Source organism: Saccopteryx bilineata, chromosome 9, assembly GCF_036850765.1.
Source record: "Saccopteryx bilineata isolate mSacBil1 chromosome 9, mSacBil1_pri_phased_curated, whole genome shotgun sequence".
Classification (NCBI taxonomy): Eukaryota; Metazoa; Chordata; class Mammalia; order Chiroptera; family Emballonuridae; genus Saccopteryx; species Saccopteryx bilineata.
The window spans coordinates 31,512,523-31,534,037 of record NC_089498.1 but is presented as its reverse complement, the minus strand read 5'-3'; the positions used below and the strand labels follow the sequence as shown (position 1 = coordinate 31,534,037).

General features: G+C 39.2%; 1 pseudogene; it reads left to right on the top strand.

Moving 5' to 3' along the window:
* Nucleotides 1–9,482: 9,482 nt before the first annotated feature.
* On the top strand, nucleotides 9,483–10,650 carry LOC136313238 (dnaJ homolog subfamily A member 1 pseudogene; annotated as a pseudogene).
* The last annotated feature ends 10,865 nt before the right edge of the window (nucleotides 10,651–21,515 follow it).

The following is a 21,515-nucleotide window of genomic DNA, read 5'->3' as shown; positions in this document are numbered from 1 at the left end:
CGTCAAAAAATTAAAAGTTGAACTACCTTTTGACCCAGCTCTCCCACTTTTAGGAATATACCCCAAGAACACCATAGCACTGTTTCAAAAGGAAAAATGCACCCCCCATGTTTATGGCAGCATTGTTCACAATAGTGAAGATCTGGAAACAGCCCAAGTGTCCATCAGTGGATGAGTGGCTTAAAAAGCTTTGGTACATATATACTATAGAATACTACTCAGCCATAAAAAATGATGACATCAGATCATTTACAACATGGATGGACCTTGATAACATTATACTGAGTGAAATAAGTAAATCAGAAAAAACTAAGAACTTTATGATTCCATACATAGATGGGACATAAAAATGAGACTCAGAGACATGGAGAAGAGTGTGACGGTCACCGGGGGCAAGTGGAAAAGAAGAGGGAGGAGGCGGGGGAGGGGAGGGGCACAAAAAAAAACATAGAAGGTGACGGAAGACAATTTGACTTTGGGTGATGGGTATGCAACAAAATGAAATATCAAAATAATCTGAAGATGTTTTCTCTAAACATATGTACCCTGATTTATCAATGTCACCCCATTAAAATTAATAGTAAAAGTATATATATACAATGATGTGCCCGAGAACCCTGTGTAGCTATAATAGAGAATGAGGAAGATCTATTATGCTGATATGCAATAATCACTAAACAATACAGTTAACAGAAAGAAAGATTAAAAAGTGGGTAACCATTTGCTTAAAAATAAATAACCAATACAAATTTACATATATAAATATATATATATGCATATACTTATATATGTAGAGAATATTTTTGTAAGAAAACAAAAAACTGGTTAAAAGTAGCTACTACTCTGAGAAGGAACTGATGGTGGGATGGGGATAATTTTCACCAAACTATAATCTTTGTACTCTGTATTATCATGTCTTTGTCTTACTCATTTGAAAAAAAAATCTTGTTATAATATGTGTTTTCTCCTTATAATATTGCTCATGGCAGCAAAAGTAAAAGCAACATTAATAATAATAAGAAGAACCAATGTGTGATTTGCAATTTATACTCCACACAACACTCTCCCATCTATTTCTTTAATGTGGACAGAGAAAAGTGATTTGTACCCTCATTTCTTAAATAAGAAAGCTGGAGCCAAATGTAGTCAAAGAGTTGTTCAAGATAACTGGGCATCTAGAAGAGATCTCCTTACTTTTATTATTGTTCATATCCTTATCTCTAAGGAAAGAAGTGGTAGAAAAGGATTCTATTTTCCAGGCTCCAAATCGGGGGTCTTTTCTTTCCACATCTCTCTCTGTCTCACAAGGAAAAAAATCATGGGCTTCCATTTTTAAAAGCAATGAAACAACAATGTAATTTATTTAATAAGGATAAATACATTAAAAAAGAAATGGTCACAGAGGCCTTTTGGGCCTGGGGAGATGATTCTCTTTAATTCTGCATTCTCTTTGCTGAAACCTTCTCATTCCCTTACCCAAGAAGAAAAGTACTTCCAAACCTATTCCTTTGCCTATTATTTCCCTATAGACATTTCTCCTCCCAAAAGGCAGGGATTCCCTAGGAAACCAGAAGAGGTTTTCCAGGTGTTACTTGTCCCACTGAGGTAGGATGAAGAGAAAATGGAAAGGTTATCAAAGTGGTTAAAAGAGAAGAACCTCTGTCCTTTGTGGCTTCAAGCAAATGCTGTGGCTAAGCCGCTGGTGTAAGAGAACTTTGAATTGAGCTCTCTGTTGCCGAATGGGCAAATTACTGCGTGCACACGACTCCTTTTTCTGGAAAAATATGTACTGTCATGTTGGATTTTGTCTCAATGTTCAGAACACATCAGCAATGTGTGATCATGGTGGCAGGGGAGGGGAGAAGGTTCACAATTTGACAATCTGTTGTTAAGCAAAAAGCCTGGTGATTTTAGTAAGAATTTTACTAAGCCAGCTGAGCAAAAATCACCCTTGATACCCAATCAAGTTCCTCATCCACCCACCCTTGATACTGAACCAAGTCCCTCAGTAATTTTCCATCCCCTTCCTCACCCTGACTGTAGACTATAAATCCCCAGTTGCCCCTGCTGGATTCAAAGTTGAGTTCAATCTCTCTTTTATTGCAATCATCTTGAATTGCCATCTTAAAGAGCTGCCCAGTGTAATTTCTCTTTAACACTACTAAAAATATGGACTATGTTCCAGCAACATCAGCATCACTTGGGAGCTTATTAGAAATGCAGAATCTTAGGACCTACCCCAGACCTGCTGAATCATATTCTTCACTTTAACAAGATCCCCAGGTAATCTGTATGGACATTGAAGTTCAAAAGGCACTGCTCTTGTCAACATGGCTCCAGTTCCTTCAATATAGAATCTTTAATTCTGTACTTTCAGAGCACTTCTCATAGAGCCAACAATTAGCTGACTCACAACTAGCTAAGGAGACTCATTGGCTTGTGCCCTGCCTTATTTTAACTCATCCTTTCAACTTCCTTACATGTTACCAAAGTAAAGGAGCTTATTCACCTGTGTGCATCAAAGCCCAATCAAACACAAAAAGGAGCTTACAGCCAAGAAAGTAAAGGCTTATTAATTAAGGAAATAGTGTCATGCCTGGAGTCACAGGTGAGTCATGCTCAAAGACCTGACTCCCCTATGGCTTCTAGGGAATAGGTTACATAGGGGGAAAATCATTCATCATGGTGGAGTTAGGGTTGTGGTCTCTGGTGATTGGTCAACACTAGGTAGCTGGTTGATCATTGCATCTGATTCTGAAGTCAGCCATAGCATCACTTGACCTGGTTTAGCAACAATATGATCTGTGAGGTCATTCTGTTTTTCTGAGTCTGGAGCTGAATCACAACTGAGGCCTAGATGTTAATGCTAGTTTGACTAAAATTCTGTCTCTGTGGTCAGCAGTCCCAAAGCTTTATTCCTAAGATTATTTGATGCTGATCAAAACCTCATTGTCCTGAAGGCTTAATGGTTATGGAAGTGAACATGCAAGGGAAAGGGATATGGGTGAGTCAGTGTGATGAATGAGGCCAGTTGGAATAACAAGAAAAGGAAAGAGAAAAGGCCATATTAAAGAAATGAAGTTTCTGCATGGTTACACTCACTCTCCCCTGGATCTCATTTCCCAGGAGCTCTGTATTCAACATGAGTTTTGTTCAATCATTCTACTCTTTCCAATTGCAGCAGTCTGGGGTGGGGTGATTCTTTAAATCCTGAGGATGGTGGAGAGGATCAGGGTAAGAGGCCCTAACCAAGGTCTAAACCTGGGATGCAATTTTAAAAGGCAATCAGCCCTTTAACACCCCAAGATTAACTTCTTGTTAGTATATATCCTCAGTTAGTGTCTTTCCCCTGCTCTACCTTTAGACTCTCTTCTGTTATACTATGGGGAGCTAGGATAGGAACTAGGGTGTGAGACTTGTCTTGTCAGGCATATGACATTGAAAATAATTTGATATAACAAAGCTAGATGTGGTTAAAACAAACAAACAAAATCTATCCATTAGGGCCAATATGTTAAACAAGCCTAGGTTAAAGTTGCAAGACATATTTATAAAAAGAAAATTACTCATTTTCTATCCATTTATTTAAAATCTAAATTTAACTGTGTGTCCTATTTTTTTTAGCAACTCTAGTCTGGCTCTATATGAAAACTTTTCAGTGCTAATGAGTTTGGGATCTATGTCACAAGAAGGTAAGATGATTGAAATAATTATCTGGCTGCCCTCTCTTAATATGGACATAGACATTTCTTAAGTGAATGCAACTCACAGAAAATGGAAAGAAAAGACTGGATTTGGAGAGTATTGTGAAATACTATAACAAGGAGAAGGGTACTTTAATTTGCATATAGCTCTCTCAAAATGCCTTCCTTTAAGACAATCTTAAGAGGTTTCATTGTCTGCTCAGAAGATATCATAAAATCACTAAAGTATTCTAAGATTTGGTTAATTTTGAACTCCTGGTACTTTTTTCTGATGTTTCTCTTTGGACTACAAGAAGGTCATGGATATACCCCAGTGACAAAATTATAATTCTCCCACCTCTCTGCTCCCCACCCTGCTACCTGCTCTTCATCCTTACCTGATCAAATAAAATGTCTCTCTTCTCCAAACCAAGTCACTAGCTTTTATTTCCCTCAGAGTTCTATCCTTATTACATTTTATGCTATAGTAGGTGTGGGTGCTTGATGATTACTGTGAGTTTCCTGCAGGCAGGAATGTGAAACCTGGAGGGCCCTGACCACCCCCATCCTGCACATGGAAAGCCCTCCACAACTGTTTTCTGAATGAGTCCTATATAGCTTTTTCCGGAGTCTAAAAAAGAAATCCCAGCTATACTCTAATTTGACTCCACTAGACTGTGATTAAAACTGAAAGTGAAATAGCATGGGTTTGCTCCAGAATCCCCATCAGGCTTTGCAGTGACAAAAACTACTAACAACGCTCTTTATAGTGCACTCTCAAAAGATTTTCTTTGGCCTCTGAATGTGTTGGTGCTTTTGAAATAGATGTAAGCCCTTCCATGCCTGCTGGGTACCATTTTATAACCCACTACAACCATTAATAAGAAAAAAAGAAAAGAAAAAATTCCCATATGTTACCACTTTAACCACTTTCTTATGGAGAACTAGAAATGGCCCCCAGGAGGTGGAGCCTCCAACCTCTCAGGCAAGAAAGAAATGAAGACTTTTCAATCATGGTGAACTGCAAGATTCCAGTTGAGTTCAGAACAAGAAAACTATTGCACAGAGGATTTAGTGAGTAAAAGTGGAAGCACAAAGAAGATACCATACTCATTCCTACTGAGATTTCAGGTCTAGCTGAGGCCCATACGCCAGTAAGAGTCTCCAATGATCTCTGAATGTACTCCCTAGCCAGTTTATCCAGACTTTATGCTCTTCAAATAACATAATCCATCATTCCTAGGTGGGTTGCCTTCTCTTTCTCTTAAGAAAGTGGCACAGGCTCAGTCATCCTAAGGAGAGAAGGCTTCTACTATCAGATTCACCAAACCCATTCTCTATTCCCAGTGTCTTTCCAGAAATCTACTTATACTCATTATCCCAGCATGAAAAAGCAGTATCCTTTCAGTAGTGGACATAGGCTGATTTTTCTGCCCTATATCTGCTCTTGTCATTCTGATACTGTCAATCATAGTCCCCTAAGCCATTGCCCTAAGAAATGGCAAGGGTCCTAGATCAGGCCAATCATAGTCCCCTACAGCCCTGACAACAGTGGTTGGTCGAAGCAGAGAGTATAAAACTCCAAGTGGGCTTCCCAGAGCTCTTCCCTGGCACTGATGCACAGACATTACATAAAAACAGCCTCTCTCCTCTGCTGGGGTGGCTGAACTATGAAGATAGGAATCTGGGGCTCTATGCAATGACCTGCCTGCAGAGAGAAGTGGGGAGACATACATAAATTGTGTTGCCAAGGTGCTCAGAATCTTTCAGTTCTTCCTTTGATCTCATGAACTACTCCACAGTCCATTTCCTCTTTTGCTTAAGCTAACTTAATTTGGGTTTTTATAGTTTGCAACAAAGAGTCATGACTAGTACACTCTTCAACTTTTCTTCCAGCTGATATAGATACATGAGGAAATATAACCACCTCTTAATCATTTCAGGATAAAGGAATCAGAATAGAAGGCACAAGAATGTACAAAACTGCAGTCTCTCAGGTAATCACTGTAGAGCTTGGGTATGACTGGCTGAGGAAAGTTGTCCTGAGCAATAAAATAAATAATAACCCCAACAACAATAATAACAACTCACATGTGTGGCCATGGAAAAATTGACCCTATCCCCCTGGTAAAAGCTAATTAATGAAACACCAGCAAAGCTCTAACTAAATGTAATAGCAAGGAAGAGCTGACCCAAAACATCAGGCAACACTGGGGTACTAGGCTGCCATTTTGGGGTGTTGCAATGAACCAAATGAGAGCAGGCGAGTTGTTCAAAAATTGTGAGAAGAAAAGAATGGAGCAGGTACTTCCTCATTGAGAGGTAGAGGGCAGATAGGAAGGGACTTCCAACCCCCACTTCTCAGTGCCCAACTACAGTCACCCCAATTATATCCTGCAATGGAGATAGATGATATTCTCTTCTACCTGCTTAACAACGCTCCTTTCTCATTTGAAAACTCATTTTGTTTTCTGACCTGGCATAGCAGTATGAAGAAATCACTATTTTAGTAGTTGGCACCTGAGATTTGATTTGATTTGTTGGTTTTTTAGAAGAACCCATCTTTACTAAAAAACATACTTGGCTGTGGGGTGAAGAAGGTGAAATCTCAAATCTGTCTTATAAGGAGAACAATAAATAAAGAGAGAGGTAAATATTGCTACAAAAGAAACAACCCAAATATTGGAGGTAGACAAAGAGATGAGAGAGAGGAGACCAGATATCATAGCAGGAAGCTAGAGCCTGCAGGTTAAGGGTGTCAGTGAGAAGTTCTCTGTAATGGAATGGCCAAGGAAGTTTTAAAAACAGGGTATCAAATCAACATTTCTAACTTTTTTTTTGTATTTAAGACATGTAAATATCTCCCATATCTTCCACCTTTAATAGAGCCTGACAGCACATGTGGATGGGCAAAAAAGAAGGAAACAGCTAAGAACTATAGCATGGATATGAGCAAAGAAGGTATTGGTGGGAGATGAAAGGGCACAAGCTCATAGCAACAGGAACCCAGACCTAGAAACAAAATAACCACCACCCTCAACCAGGTATTCACAAAAATTTTAGAAAAAAACATTTTTATTTTATTTTTTTACAGAATGTGGGGTAGATGTCTTCAGACAGTTAATAAAAAACCCTGGGTTTCCAAAGCCCTCTGCTTCTGCTTCTGTTACCTGACTTGAACAGGTATGATCGTATGTTCACATGCCTGTGGGCTCACAAACTTTAGCTCTTTGAGGACAGGGCCATGCCTTATTCATTTCAGTGCCTGGCACAATGCCTGGCATGCTTTTTAAAACTGATAATGAACTCTATGTTTTACAACAGTTTTAGATTTATAGAAAAATTGCAAAGATAATATAGTTCCCATAAACCTCACAGTTTCCCCTATTATTAACATCTTCCATTAGTATGCTACATTTATCATAATAAATGAACCAATATCCATATATTATTAACTAAAGCTCATACTTTATTCAGATTACCTCAGTTTTACCTAATATTCTTATACTGTTCCAAGATTCCATCCAGAATACCATATCACATTTGGTCATCATGTCTCTTTAGACTCCTCTTGGCTGTGACAGTTACTCAGAATTTCTTTGTCTTTGATGACTCTGACAGTTTAGTGGAGTACTACTCAGGTGTTTTGTGGAATGCCCCACAAATTTTATTTGTCTGGTGTTTTCTCATGAGTAGACCAAGGTTATAGCTTTTAAGGAGGAAGACCCCAAAGGTAAAATACCATTGTCATTATATCATATAAACATCAGTTATCACTGTTGATTTGACTTTAATTATCTGCTTAATTTGTGTTTGTCAGGTTTCTCACTGCAAAGATACTTACACCCCCCTCTTTTCCTCACTTTATCTTTGAGAAGAAGTCACAATGCACAGCTCATGCTATGGAAATGAAGAGTTATACCCCACCTTCTTGAAAGCACATCATCTACAAAAATTATTTAGATTTTTAAATAAGATATAGACATAACTTTTATTCATCAAATAGAATAAAATGCTATGTAGAGTTTCTTTTGCCTTTAGTTTTTCAGATTCTACTTATTTCCAAAGTTACTTAAATAAGCTCCTTTCTCCCACACCCCCTTCTCGAGTTTGCTTCATACATTTGTAATATAGTTAAATTATTTTGTCACATTTGTATTATATCCTGGGATTCCACTGACTTCCTAAATGATTTTTTTTTTAATTTTCATTCACTAAGTTTCGCTCTTTACATGGTAAAGTTCAATGAGTTTTGATTAACAGAATGCCATTTGTTACAATTATAGCATCATATAGAATAGCTTCACTGCCAGAAACACTCCCCTATGCTTCACCTACGTAGCCCACACTCCCCTTTCCCCACAGTGCTGGAGGCCACTTATCTTTCTAATATCTTTATGTCACATAACTGAAATCAAATATGTAGACTTTTTAGACTGGCTTCCTTCCTTTTCAACATGCATTTAAGATTGATATTTGTCTTTTTGTGGCTTGATAACTCATTTTATTTTTTTCACTGAATAATAGTCCATTGAATGGATGGACCACTAATTTATCCATTGAACTATTGAAAGATATTTTGGTTGCTTTCAGATTTTGATGATTATGAGTAAAGCTGCTCTGTAAACATTGAGGTGCAGGCTTTTTTTTGTGGACATAGGTTTTCAAATCAGTTGGAGAAATAACTAGGAATGTGCCCCTCCCTAGAGTGTATGATAAGACGGTTTAACTTTGTTAAGCAACTGCCAAACTGTCTTCCCAAGTGACCACACTATTTTGCATTCCTACCAGAAATGACTGAGGGATTTTACTCTGAATCCTTGCCAGGAATCAGTACTATCAGAATGTATTTTTTTAATTTTAGTCATTTTAGTAGGTATATAGTGGAATCTCATTGTTGTTTTAATTTGCAATTCCCTAATGACAAATGATGTTTAACATCTTTCCGTATGCTTATTGGCCACCTGTATATCTTTGCCCATTTTTTAATTGGGTTATTTCTCTTCTTATTATTGAGTTTTAAGGATTCTCTGTACATTTTGACTAGTCTTTTATTAGATATATAAATGTACTTTGAAAATATTTTCTCTTAGTCTGTGGTTTGTAATTTCATTCTCTTAACAGTGTCTTTTGTAGACTTTGTTCATTTTAAACAAATTTATCATGTGTATTTTATCAATTTTTTTCTTGGATCATGCTTTTGGTGTTGTATCTAAAAACTCATTGCCAAATCAAAGATCACCTATCTTCTAGAAATTCTATAGTTTTTGGTTTACATTTAAGACAATGGCCCATTTTAAGTTAATTTTTGTGAATGGTGCCATGTCTGTGTTTAGGCTAGCTTTTTATTTGTCTTTTGATTTTGTTTTTTGTTTGGCATATGAATGCCCAATAGATCCAGCATCATTTGTTAAAAAGACAATTCTTTTCCATTATATTGCTCCTTTGTCAAAGATTAGTTGACTATATTTATGTGGGTCTATTTCTGGGCTCTCTATTCTATTGCATTGATCTAATTGTTTATTCTTTTGCCAATACCATACTGTCTTGATTATTGTAGGTCAGTGATTTTTAACCAGTGTGCCATAGCACAGTTGTTACCACAAAAAATTTTAAAACATGCAATACTTATTTTGTCAGGGGCACTGAGCTCTTTTCCTTTAGGCTGTCAAATTAAAAATGTGACAACAGGAACTGTCCAGAACACTCGGTAAAAAGCAGAGGAGTGGCGGCTTATCAAGCTGCATGCAGCAATGATCCATTCCTTCATACCTGCCTTGGCCTGCTCATCACCTGTCAAAAATGGTAAAATAAACCACTTACTATGATGTTTTGGGGTCAAACCCAATGCCACCCAGGAAGAATTGAAAATGCTTACAGGAAGCTGACCTTGAAGTACCATGATGATAAGAATCTAAATGAAGGAGAGAAGTTTAAACAGATTTCTCAAGCTTGGGAAGTGCTTTCTGGTGCAAAGAAAAGGGAGTTATATGACACAGGAAAAGAATAGGCAATTAAAGAAGTTGGAGCAGGTTTTGGCTACCCCTGGACATCTTTGATATGCTTTTTGGAAGAGAAAAGATGCAGAAAGAAGAGGTAAAGGTGTTGTGCATCAGCACAATCTTAGAAGATTTATATAATGTTGCAACAAGAAAACTATCTTGGCAAAAGAATGTGATTTGTGACAAATGTGAAGGCCAAGGTGGTAAGAAAGTAGTAGAGTGCTGTTGCAATTGCCAAGGTATTGGGGTGCAAATAAGAATTCATCAGATAGTACCTGGAATGGCTCAGCAAATTCATTCTGTGCAAATGGAATGCCAGGGCCATGGGGAACGGATCAGTCCTAAATATAGATGTAAAAACTACAACAGGAAAAAGATAGTTCAAAAGAAGAAGATTCTAGAAGTTCATATTGATTAAGGCATGAAAGATGGCCAGAAGATAACATTCCATGGTAAAGGAGACCAAGAACCAAGATTGGAGCCAGGAGATAATAGCATTGTTTTAGATCAGGACCATGGTGTTTTCACGCAATGAGAAGAAGACATTTTCATGTGTACGGACATACAGCTGTTTGAAGCATTGTGTGGCTTCCAAAAGTCAAAAGCTACTTTTGACAACCAAACCATAGTCATTACCACTCATCCAGGTCAGATTGTCAAACATGGAAATATCAAGTGTATGCTATATGTAGGCATGCCAATTTATTGTAGACCAAATGAAAAGGGTCACTTAATCATCAAATTTAAGGTACTTTTCTGAGAATGGCTTTCTTTCTCCTAATAAACTCTCTTTGCTGGAAAAACTCCTACCTGGAAGGAAGGAAATAGAAGAGACTGATCAAATGGATCAGGTAGAATTGGTGGACTTTGAACCAAATCAAGAAAGATGGTGCCATTACAATGGAGAAGCATATGAGGGTAATGAGCATCATCCTAGGGGTGGTGTTTAGTGTCAGACCTCTTAATGGGGCCAATGAATAACACTTACTAATGGCATTTTATATGCAGTAGTGAATGAGTGAAGGACTGTAATCATAATATGCTCACTGAGGAGGGGATCAAATTAAGGAAAAAATATATACACATAAAACAGAGAGATAGATGGCAGGATAGTAAATCATGGAGGGAAGGGGGAAGGTGGTGGGAGAGGGGGCAACAAGGGTATCAAGGAGAACACAGGAAGGGGAAGGAGGGAGATATATTTGGGGGAACACTTGTAACTATGTAAACACAACAAATTAAAATCAATTAAAAAACTCACTTAAAAAAACAAACAAAAAAATAATAATATGCTCACTACTTGTTATTGTTTTGTTTTAATATTCAACTACAGTAGTGTTTTAAAAGTTAAATGAAGAATAAACTCAAATATAAAAGCTCTGAAAAAAAGTGACTACAGCCAACATAACAACAGATGTCCAGTATGAATGAATTAAAATTATACCTATATTTTTGTCAGATTGGCAAAATATATGTATTTTTGGTGTACTGCAGAATTTTAGATAATAAACACATAATTAGATTATGTGTCCCATGAGATGAAAAATGTTGAAAATTGCTGCATTAGCTTTATAGTAGGTTAGGCAGTATCAGTACTCCAACTTTGTTTTCTTCTTTCAATTCTGTGTTGGTTATTCCGGGTCTCATACCCCTCCATATAAACTTTAGACTCGGTTTGTCAATATCCACAAAATAACTTGCTGAGATTTTGATTAAAAATTAATTAAATTTGTAGATAAAGTGGGAAAAAATTGACATCTTAACAATATTATCTTTCAGCCCATGAACATGGAATATCCATTCATTTAGATCTTTGATTTTTTATATCAGAGCTTTGTAGTTTTCCACAGGTAGTTTCTATACATATCTGTTAAGTTTATAATGAAGTATTTCATTCTGCAGAACCTACTGTAAATGTTATTTCTTTTATTCTTAATTCCAGTTGTTCATTACTGGTGTCTAGGAGAGTAATTGGCTTTTGTATAAATATATTACTTTGCATCCAGTGACCTTTCTAGATTACTTATTAGTTAAGCTTTTTTGTATATTCTTTGTGATTTTTCTAGATAGACATCATTTTTTTTTTTTTTTGTATTTTTCTGAAGCTGGAAACGGGGAGAGACAGTCAGACAGACTCCCGCATGCGCCCGACCGGGATCCACCCGGCACGCCCACCAGGGGCGACGCTCTGCCCACCAGGGGGCGATGCTCTGCCCCTCCAGGGCGTCGCTCTGTCACAACCAGAGCCACTGTAGCGCCTGGGGCAGAGGCCAAGGAGCCATCCCCAGCGCCCAGGCCATCTTTGCTCCAATGGAGCCTTGGCTGTGGGAGGGGAAGAGAGAGACAGAGAAGAAGGGGGGGGGGTGGAGAAGCAAATGGGTGCTTCTCCTATGTGCCCTGGCTAGAATCAAACCCAGGTACCCCGCACGCCAGGCCGAGGCTCTACCGCTGAGCCAACCAGCCAGGGCTAGATAGACATCATTTTACTTGAAAACAAAATAGTTTTATTTCTTCCTACTCAATATTATATCTTTTGTTTCCTTTTCTTGTCTTACTGCACTACCAAGGACTTCCCATATAATATCAAATAGGGATGGTAAATGTGATGGCCAATTTTATGTATTGACTGGCCACAGGTGCCCAAATTCAACATTATTTCTGGGTATGTTTGTGAGGAGTATTTCCAGATGAGATTAGCATTTGAATCAGTAGACTCAGTAGAGTAGATGAGCCTCCCAATGTGGGTGAGCATCACTTAATCTCTTGAGAGCCTGAATAGAACAAAAAGCAGATGAAGAAAGAACAATTTGCCCTTTGTTTTACTGTCTCATTGGTTGAGCTGGAACATTTTATCCTATCTCCTCTGCCTTTCAGATTGGGATTTACTATAAATTTCCCTGGTTCTCAGGCCTTTGGACACAGACTGAATGACACCACCAGCTTTTCTGGGTCTCCAGCTTGCAGACAGCAGATCGTGGGACTTTTAAGCCTCTATATTGCATGAACCAAGTCCTCGCAATAAATCTCCTTTTAGAAAAATACATATCCTACTGGTTTTGTTTTCTTGGGGAACTTTGATTAATATGAAGAGAAAGAATATCCTTGCCTTCCTCCCAAACTTTGGGAGAATGCATCTAGTTTCTCACTGCTAAGTAGGATGTAGCTTTTTGTAAATTTTTTTTTTATCAAGTTGAGGAAATTTCCCTCTATTCTTTTTTTTTATTTTTTTTATTTTTTCTGAAGCTGGAAATGGGGAGGCAGTCAGACAGACTCCCACATGCGCCTGACCGGGATCCACCCAGCACGCCCACCAGGGGTGATGCTCTGCCCCTCCAGGGCATCGCTCTGTTGTGAACAGAGCCACTCTAGCGCCTGAGGCAGAGGCCATGGAGCCATCCTCAGCACCTGGGGCATCTTTGCTCCAATGGAGCCTTGGCTGCAGGAGGGGAAGAGAGAGACAGAGAGGAAGGAGAGGGGTAGGGGTGGAGAAGCAGATGGGCGCTTCTCCTGTGTGCCCTAGCCGTGAATCAAACCCGGGACTTCTGCACGCCAGGCCGACACTCTACCACTGAGCAAACCAGCCAGGGCCATCCCTCTATTCTTAGTTTGCTGAAATTATTATCTTTCACACATGTGTAAACAGATCTCCCTTTAAAGGAAGACATGTTAGCCCAGCTATCAGCCCCATCATGGTATGCCTCAGCTGCAGAGAGCTACCTGGCCCAAGGGCACATTCTTCCTAGGGCAGCCCATATACCCTCGCTGATGGAGGTTTGGTGTGAAGACCCAGCCATTTCAGCCCAGTGAGGGTCAACTCTGATGGATAACCTATGCCATGGAGTCAAGCAAAGCTTTGTCAGGCATACATCATAGTTCAACTTTCCCTTCTGCCTGACTCTGCATCTTCCTCCTCCCTTCCATAGTTATTGATTTCTAACCAACATCCTGCACACTAAAATGCTACCATGGTGCCAACTTCTAAGAACACAACCTGTGACTCTTCTTACAGAGTGAACTCATTCTCCATGTCACTTGATGAAAAACAGAGTGAGTTGTTTTATTTTATTTTTACAACCAGACCATAAGCATTACAAAAAAAAAGATAATACCTTGGGAGTAGAAATAGAATAGGAAAAAATGTTCTTCTCTCAACATTTGGTTATCACTTGAGAGTGCTAAATTTTAATAACTGGCTACAGGGTTTGTAGAAATTTGTCATTAAAATCAGCAGAGATTCTTCCAAGGCTCCTTGACCGCATTGCAAGGTAATTCAGCCAGATTAATAGAGATACTAGGACTGAAATTGACTGGTTTCTACTTCTAGATAAAGGAGAAATCCAAGTGGATAGATGTTACAAGCAGAAGTTTCTTCTAAAAGCAGGACCACTGCAGAAAATATCAGACACAAAGCTAAAGGAATAATCAGAAGGGTTACAAAAATAAAAATCAAGTTGGAATCGGAGAGTTGTCATTTCAGGATCACATGAGACAGAGTATTACCACCTAGAACAGCATCTCACATGTAAGAGTAGATATTCAATAAATATTTATTGAAAGAATTCATAAGCACTAATTTGGAGTTAAGTGTACTGGCTTCCAATCCAGCTTTTATATATGCATATGACTGAGTACAAACTATACAATTGTGATAAGGCTGTGGCTTCATTGCCATGCATTCAACTTCCAAGTAATCCATATACTTATACTGATACTTTATTGATTTAATTCCATAAACAAGAGCTCTTTTGCATCTGAACATGGTTGGCTATTTCACAGTAGTCCAGCTGCCAGATGCATCCCTATTTGGGAAGGTAAAGCAATGGTTGTCCAATTATCTGAGTATTTTCCTCTTATTAGGTTACAGAAATGAGTGGAGAAAAGAAAAATGAAAGTGCTGATACCTGTGATAAGAAGCAAAGGTCTCATTAACTCAATACAGTTGAGACAAAGATAGAAGTCATTAGGCCTGAAGAAAGTGATAAGGCATTAGCCTTAATTAGATGCTCATTGACTTCAAGCTGGTCAACTTTGTGCTGTGTTCCAAAGGGAAAGAACATGTAGGAAATGTATGAATCATTGAGGATGATGCCTAAAAGGCAAGATATAATTATGAATATTAGAATATTTTTCAGCTCTCTAGTGACAGAACTTACATGTAATCTTATTTAAGTTTTATACATTTTTTAAATTTGTCCACTGATTTGAGGGGAAGGAAAAAGGAAGGGAGGGAGGGAAGGAGGGAGGGAGGAAGGGAGGGAGGGAGGGAGGGAGGGAGAAGAATCAACTTGCTGTTCTACTTAGTTCCATTTAGTCGTGCACTCATGGATTGCTTCTCCTACATGCCCTGACTGGGGATTGAATGCACAACTTTGGTATGCAGAGATAAAGTTTTATCCATTGAGCCACCCAGCCAGGGCTAAGTTTTATACATTTGACTTGCCATAAGTTTCTAAGAGAACATTATGTACGAAATCATGGGAATGTCTAAATTTTTTTTTTTTTTTTTTTTTTTTTTTTGGTATTTTTCTGAAGCTGGAAACGGGGAGAGACAGTCAGACAGACTCCCGCATGTGCCCGACCGGGATCCACCAGCACACCCACCAGGGGGCGACACTCTGCCTACCAGGGGGCGATGCTCTGCCCCTCCGGGGCGGCGCTCTGTCGTGACCAGAGCTACTATAGCACCTGGGGCAGAGGCCAAGGAGCCATCCCCAGTGCCCGGGCCCAGGCCAACTTTGCTCTAATGGAGCCCTGGCTGCAGGACGGGAAGAGAGAGACAGAGAAGAAGGAGAGGGGGAGGGGTGGAGAAGCAGATGGGCGCTTCTCCTGTGTGCCCTGGCCGGGAATCGAACCCAGGACTCCCGCACACCAGGCCAACGCTCTACCACTGAGCCAACCGGCCAGGGCCGGGAATGTCTAAATTAATGCATGGACTCTCACTCAGAGTCGTATATCTTACATTAGACAATAAAATCTGTGATTGCAACACCCATCTGTCATATTAAAATATGCCCTGCTATTTTTATAAATACAAATTTATTGGTAATTTTTGGCCTAATACCAATAGATACAAAAAGCTATAGGTATGGATATGGATATGGGCATGGGTATGGATATATGTACTTAGGTACCTTAGCATACTTCTTTCTCCGAAAGCAGTCCATGAGGAAGGGTGTTTGAAAAATGAAAATTAAAAAAGAGGACAGACAAAGCAAGACAAAGCAATAGTGATAAAACAAGTGGGAAAGAGCAACCCCTAGACCCAATTCCCAGCCCTTTACCCTAATGTTGACCATCTCTCTTCAGAACTAGATCACCCTCTTACTCTGCTTCTCTTTTACATCCAAGCACCATCCCTTCTATGAAGACCTGAACCCAGCTATCCTAGGGCCTTTTATTTTAGGCAGGACTTTGGTTCTCAACTGGAGAGATTCAAGCCTGAAAGAAAGAGAAAGCTCAACCTTCAGCCTGGTCATCTCTCAGGTGGAACAATATCTGAGGACAACAGGTAGAAGGGGGCAGTGGCCTCCTATCACTTCTTAATAAAATCAAATAGTAAAAATGTGGCCCGTTCTCAATATTTTCTTAAATACTGAAAACCCTTAATGTCATTATGATATGATATTTTACTGATGACATAAAAGCATTTTGAAGAATGCACAGTAGGCATTTTTTCATTTGCAAATTTAACATTTATAGCTCTATTTGTGAGAGATCCTGGAGGATTATAATATGTAACAATTTATAATTTTGCTAAAGCACTCATTTGAATCACTCCAACTGTCAGCTATTGTGTGGGGGAATTAGTCATTTAGGTGGTAAATGAACCAATGCCTGCATTTTGATATTAGTTTCTTACTCACTAGTGTTTTTCAAAAATCTGGGGGATTTTTGAAAAGTCTCAGGACAAATACCCAGGTCTATTGTATAGTTCAATACTACTAGGTGCTAGAATCATAACATGCAAAACTGCATATTGCCTCTTACTGAGAAGACCCTACCTGACTACTAGTGCCACTTACAGGTGCCCAGTGTCAAAAGCAAGTTAATTATCTCTGTTTTACATTCTGCCAGAGCAGTGGGCATAATACTTGGCATAATAATCTAGCATTAACTTGTTTGTATCATATGAACATTGAGGTATTGTTAAAAGTATTTTGTTCACCAGTGTTAAGTACAGGTATGCTTCTCCATCTGTACTAGACCCTGTCACTGCCTGCACTATCCATCCTCTCCCTCTTTCTGCTAACAGCCCCTCAATGCTGTTCATAACAGCAATGAATTCAGTCCCTACTTTATCTTCTCCCCTTATCTCTAGAGGGAGCTTCATGAGTCCAGTTCTGGCAAAAAAGATGTAAAAGGAAGTCATCTGGAGAACTTCTGGAAATTTGTTGCTTTCCTAAGAAAAAAACAGATGTGGCCAAGGCCATTACCACATCCTCTTCATGCCTTGAATATGATCACAAGGTTTAGAGCTATGGCAGGTTTCTTGCAAACATGAGGCAATAGCCAACAGAGAAAGGCCAGGATAACTGCAGTCATGAGGGTCCTGACATTTTTGAGCCAATGAACCGATACTACCAGACTTCTTTACATAAGGAAAATAAAACCCTATTCTCTTTAAAGCATTGTAAGTCAGGTTATCTTTTTCTAATGGCTGAACAAATACAAATACAATATTCATTTTAAAAACACAAATTTTGGGCCCAGGCTGGTTGGCTCAGTAGTAGAGCGTTGGTCTGGCATTTGGATGTCCCAGGTTCAATTCCCAGTCAGGGCACACAGGAGAAACAACTATCTGCTTCTCTACATCTTCCCTTTCCACTTCTCTCTCTCTCTCTCTCTCTCTCTCTCTCTCTCTCTCTCTTTCCCTCCTGCAGCCATGGATTGATTGGTTCTTTGAGGATGGCTCTGGAGCCTCCACCTTAGGTGCTAAAAACAACTCAGTTGCGAGTGGTCCCAGATGGACAGAGCGTCAGCCCCAGACAGGGGTTGCCAAGTGGATCCCAGTCAGGGCACAGGAGGGGGTCTGTCTGTTTATCTCCCCTCATCTCACTTGGAGAAAGAAAAAGAAAAAGGAAAAAAACCACAAATTTTGAATATATAATTTCTAAAGACTTCCCAGTCCCACATTCTATGATTGTAGAAGTTAAAGAGGCTCTCTGAGTAGTAAGCTCAATCCCTCAGACCTACTTACTTTATATTCTTTGTCGGGGCATAGAGCTTCAATGAAATTTGTCTCCTCAATTTTTTTTTTTTTTTTTGCCACATCTCTTTCATTAGGTGATTATACTCCAGAGAAACAGACTTTTGTCTATGGTATGTTGTGATATCTCCTTCTATCTGTCTTATCTTTGATGTCACATCTCAGTTAACAATGAATTATTTCAGGAAAGAGAAGCATCTTAAGGAAAGAATCTTAAGGAAATCTGCTAGTGGTTTTCTGAATTATACTAAAAAGAGTGTGTCAAGAACCCAAGGCAGCCCAAAGATTCGGAAAAGGAAACACAATGAATGAGGGTAAAGAAACAGGGCCCTTTATAGTTTCTGTGACAAGTCTATGCATGTACCATGGAATACTCAGCTAAGTAAACTCTGCTCTGGGAACTCTACCAACAGAAATACATAAATATGGTGCTTTTGTCCAAAGGATAATAAAATTCAACTCAGTTATACTAACATTTTCAAAGCACCTACGACAGGCCAGATCCTATGAGAGGAACTAATGATATAAAGAGAGATAGTGCAAGGGCCGTGCTCTATGATGAGACATGTGCTCCTTTGACCAAAAGGCTGAGAATTGTCCATTTTCATTTCTTTTTCAAGGTAAGGATGTAGTTACTTCATCTTCCCTGGAGTTCTAATGTCTCCCTGTTTGTATTACTAAGCCAGATGCTATTTACTGTACTTCATGCTGGGGAGCAAAAAGGGGGAAGAATGTAGGCAGGCTCATTAGCTTACCATTCATCCTCAGCCAATGCCATTCAGTAGGCAGGATGTCCAGCCTGGAATGCAACTTTTTACAGAGAACAACTAAAACTGTCAGTTATCTTGATGAGCAGTACTCCAATGAAAGAACAGTATAATTGGGGCATGGAGTGTTAGTGAGCTAATTTTTTTTCACCAGCAGTAGGAACAAAATATCTTTCTGAGGTAATGTACTTACAGTTATTATTTGGTATATAGCACAGAAATTCTAAATAATACAAGAGTGAAAATATCAAATTCCTCCTCTTTTAGGAGAGGCAGAGCATAAAATCTCTCATGTTAAAAAAAAACACAAGATTTATGGAACTCTATTTTTTCTGTTTTTAAAAGGGTTTGTTGTTTTTATTTATTTATTGCCTACTTTTAACAGAAAAACTCTGGTGTTTACTTTTCCTGGATAGTTCTATGCTTAAATGCAAAGCAGTAGGACTATAAAAAAAAACCCAGTGTTTAAGCCTCAAGGCAAAGATGATATGAATTTAAATGATCTATGACATTGTCCTCCAACACACTGGATGGCTCATTATTAAGTGAACCAAAATATAATTTCTAGTACTTTCCATCCTTCTTAGTCTATAAATCTCAGAACCCACCAACCTGTCCATTACTAACCATCCTTCAAAAACCAATTCAAATGCCAAAATTCCAGTGAAGCCTTCCCTGCCTTGCCCAGCAGTATCAACATTTTTTTCTCCCAGTTCCACCCCTCTTCTACCTGTCTCTAATCTAGCCCTTCTCATGCTGTAATATTCTAATTATTGTTTACCTTTCTGTCTTCCCTCTAGATAATGAAATCCTAGAAGACAGGGACTTAGTTTGTTCAACTTTGTGCCCCATGGTGTTGTACACAGTTCCTGGCACATAGAATATCTTCAATAAGTGATGTATAGGAAAAGGAAAGAATGAAATGTGGGAAGGATGGAGTATCTTGGGGGGTGCTTAATTCTCAGCAAAAAGTTCCAGGGTAGAACAAGGGTGAGGGTTTTGGCTCCTGTAACCCAGAAGGGGGCAGAAAAAAGCTAAAGAGCAAAAACTAACTCCTAGGAAGTAGCCTCCTGAGATAGCAGATGGGAAAGGCCACACAGCAGAGAGAGAGAGAACAACCCAGTTACATCAAAAATCAGGGACACATCACTGTCAGATGGCAAAGGATGCACAGGTAAGACATTGATCACGATAGGAATGTATAAGGAGGCTAGGAAACATAAGAGACTTCCACAGTAGGTCCGAAAAACTTTGGATGGTGTTCTGGGAGACACCACTTCATCTGAAGGTCCACAGCCCTGACCCCAACAGGAAATATCTCCTCAGCTGATTTTAGCTGGTATGGTACTCAAGAGGGAGATACTGGATAGAGAACATACCTAAACATCTGCACAGTTTGGATCACCATTGGGAAGCTAATACTTTGAAGAGAGATAAAGATATATTATCCAAAGGCCACTGAGGCAGGAGTTGAAAAGGAAGAGAAACGCTGAACAAAAGTCAACAATAAAGAGAAGATTCTACTGGTCAGCTCAGAAATTCCAAGAGCACAGGACCTGCATAGAGAGGATGGCACAAGTGTCCCTTGCCCAAAACTCTCCCTTGTCTCTCCTGAGACTCAAACAAGCCACATCATGCCAGATTCTGCCACTCAGCACTAAACTACATCCTCCCCTTTTAAATTAATTGTAAAACCTCCAAATTGGACCTGACCTGTGGTGGCGCAATGGATAAAGCGTCGACCTGGAATACTGAGGTCGCCGGTTCAAAATCCTGGGCTTGCCTGGTCAAGGCACATATGGGAGTTGATGCTTCCTGCTCCTCCCCCTGTTCTCTCTCTCTCTCTCTCTCTCTCTCTCTCTCTCTAATAAAAATGAATAAATAAAATCTAAAAAAAATAAAAGATTAAAAAAAAACCTCCAAATTGTCCCAATTACAAACTGATCCAATTAACTGCCCCCTCACTGAACAATACCTCAATGTAAATCAATATTCAATTATCCAGAAGCATAGAATTTAAAACAAATAACCCAAAATCCACCCATACACACACCAACAGAGCTTTGGTATTGGATTGTACTTTGCTACTCCAAAGCCTTACACTCTTGCTACCATGAGTGTGGTCCATGGACCAGCATCACCATTTTTACTGAGGACATCGCTACAAATGCAGAATTTCAATTCCCACCATCAGACCTACTGAATCAGAATCTGCATATTAACAAAATTCTTAAGTGACTCGTAGGCCCATTAAATCTGAAAAGCCCTGCCCATCACCACCTGAGCCCTGCCTATACTGCTGACCATAATTTGAACCACTCTCCCCCTTGACAGCTATGTTCCAGGCAAACCAACATTTCTGTTCCTCTAATATGCCATGCCCATTCCCAACATAGGGTCTCTGTCCTCTCTGTTCCCTCTGTTTGGAACCAAGGATGGGTTATCTTGACATTCAGATCTTGATTTAAATGTCAGCTCTTCAGAGAAGACATCCCTTCACATTCAATCCAAATGGAATGCCTGAGTACTCTCAACTATTATATATTATGCAATGTTATTTCTGTTCAGAATGCCATGGTTCTTAACCTTGACCACACATCAGACTCACCTGGAGAACTTGTTAAAACACAAATTCCTGTGCCCAATCCCCCAGAGGTTCTGATTCAGTAGGCCTTCTGTAGATCTGAGAATGCTGAGAATTTTCATTTCTAACAAGCTCCTCAGTGACAGTAATATTGTTAATCCAAGACCACCCTTTAAGAATTATTCATACTGTCTCATTATTTGATGAATTTTCACGATCACTCTTTTTTGTGGAGTCATTTCCACTGCACTGGAGTGTTTAGGCCATGAGAGT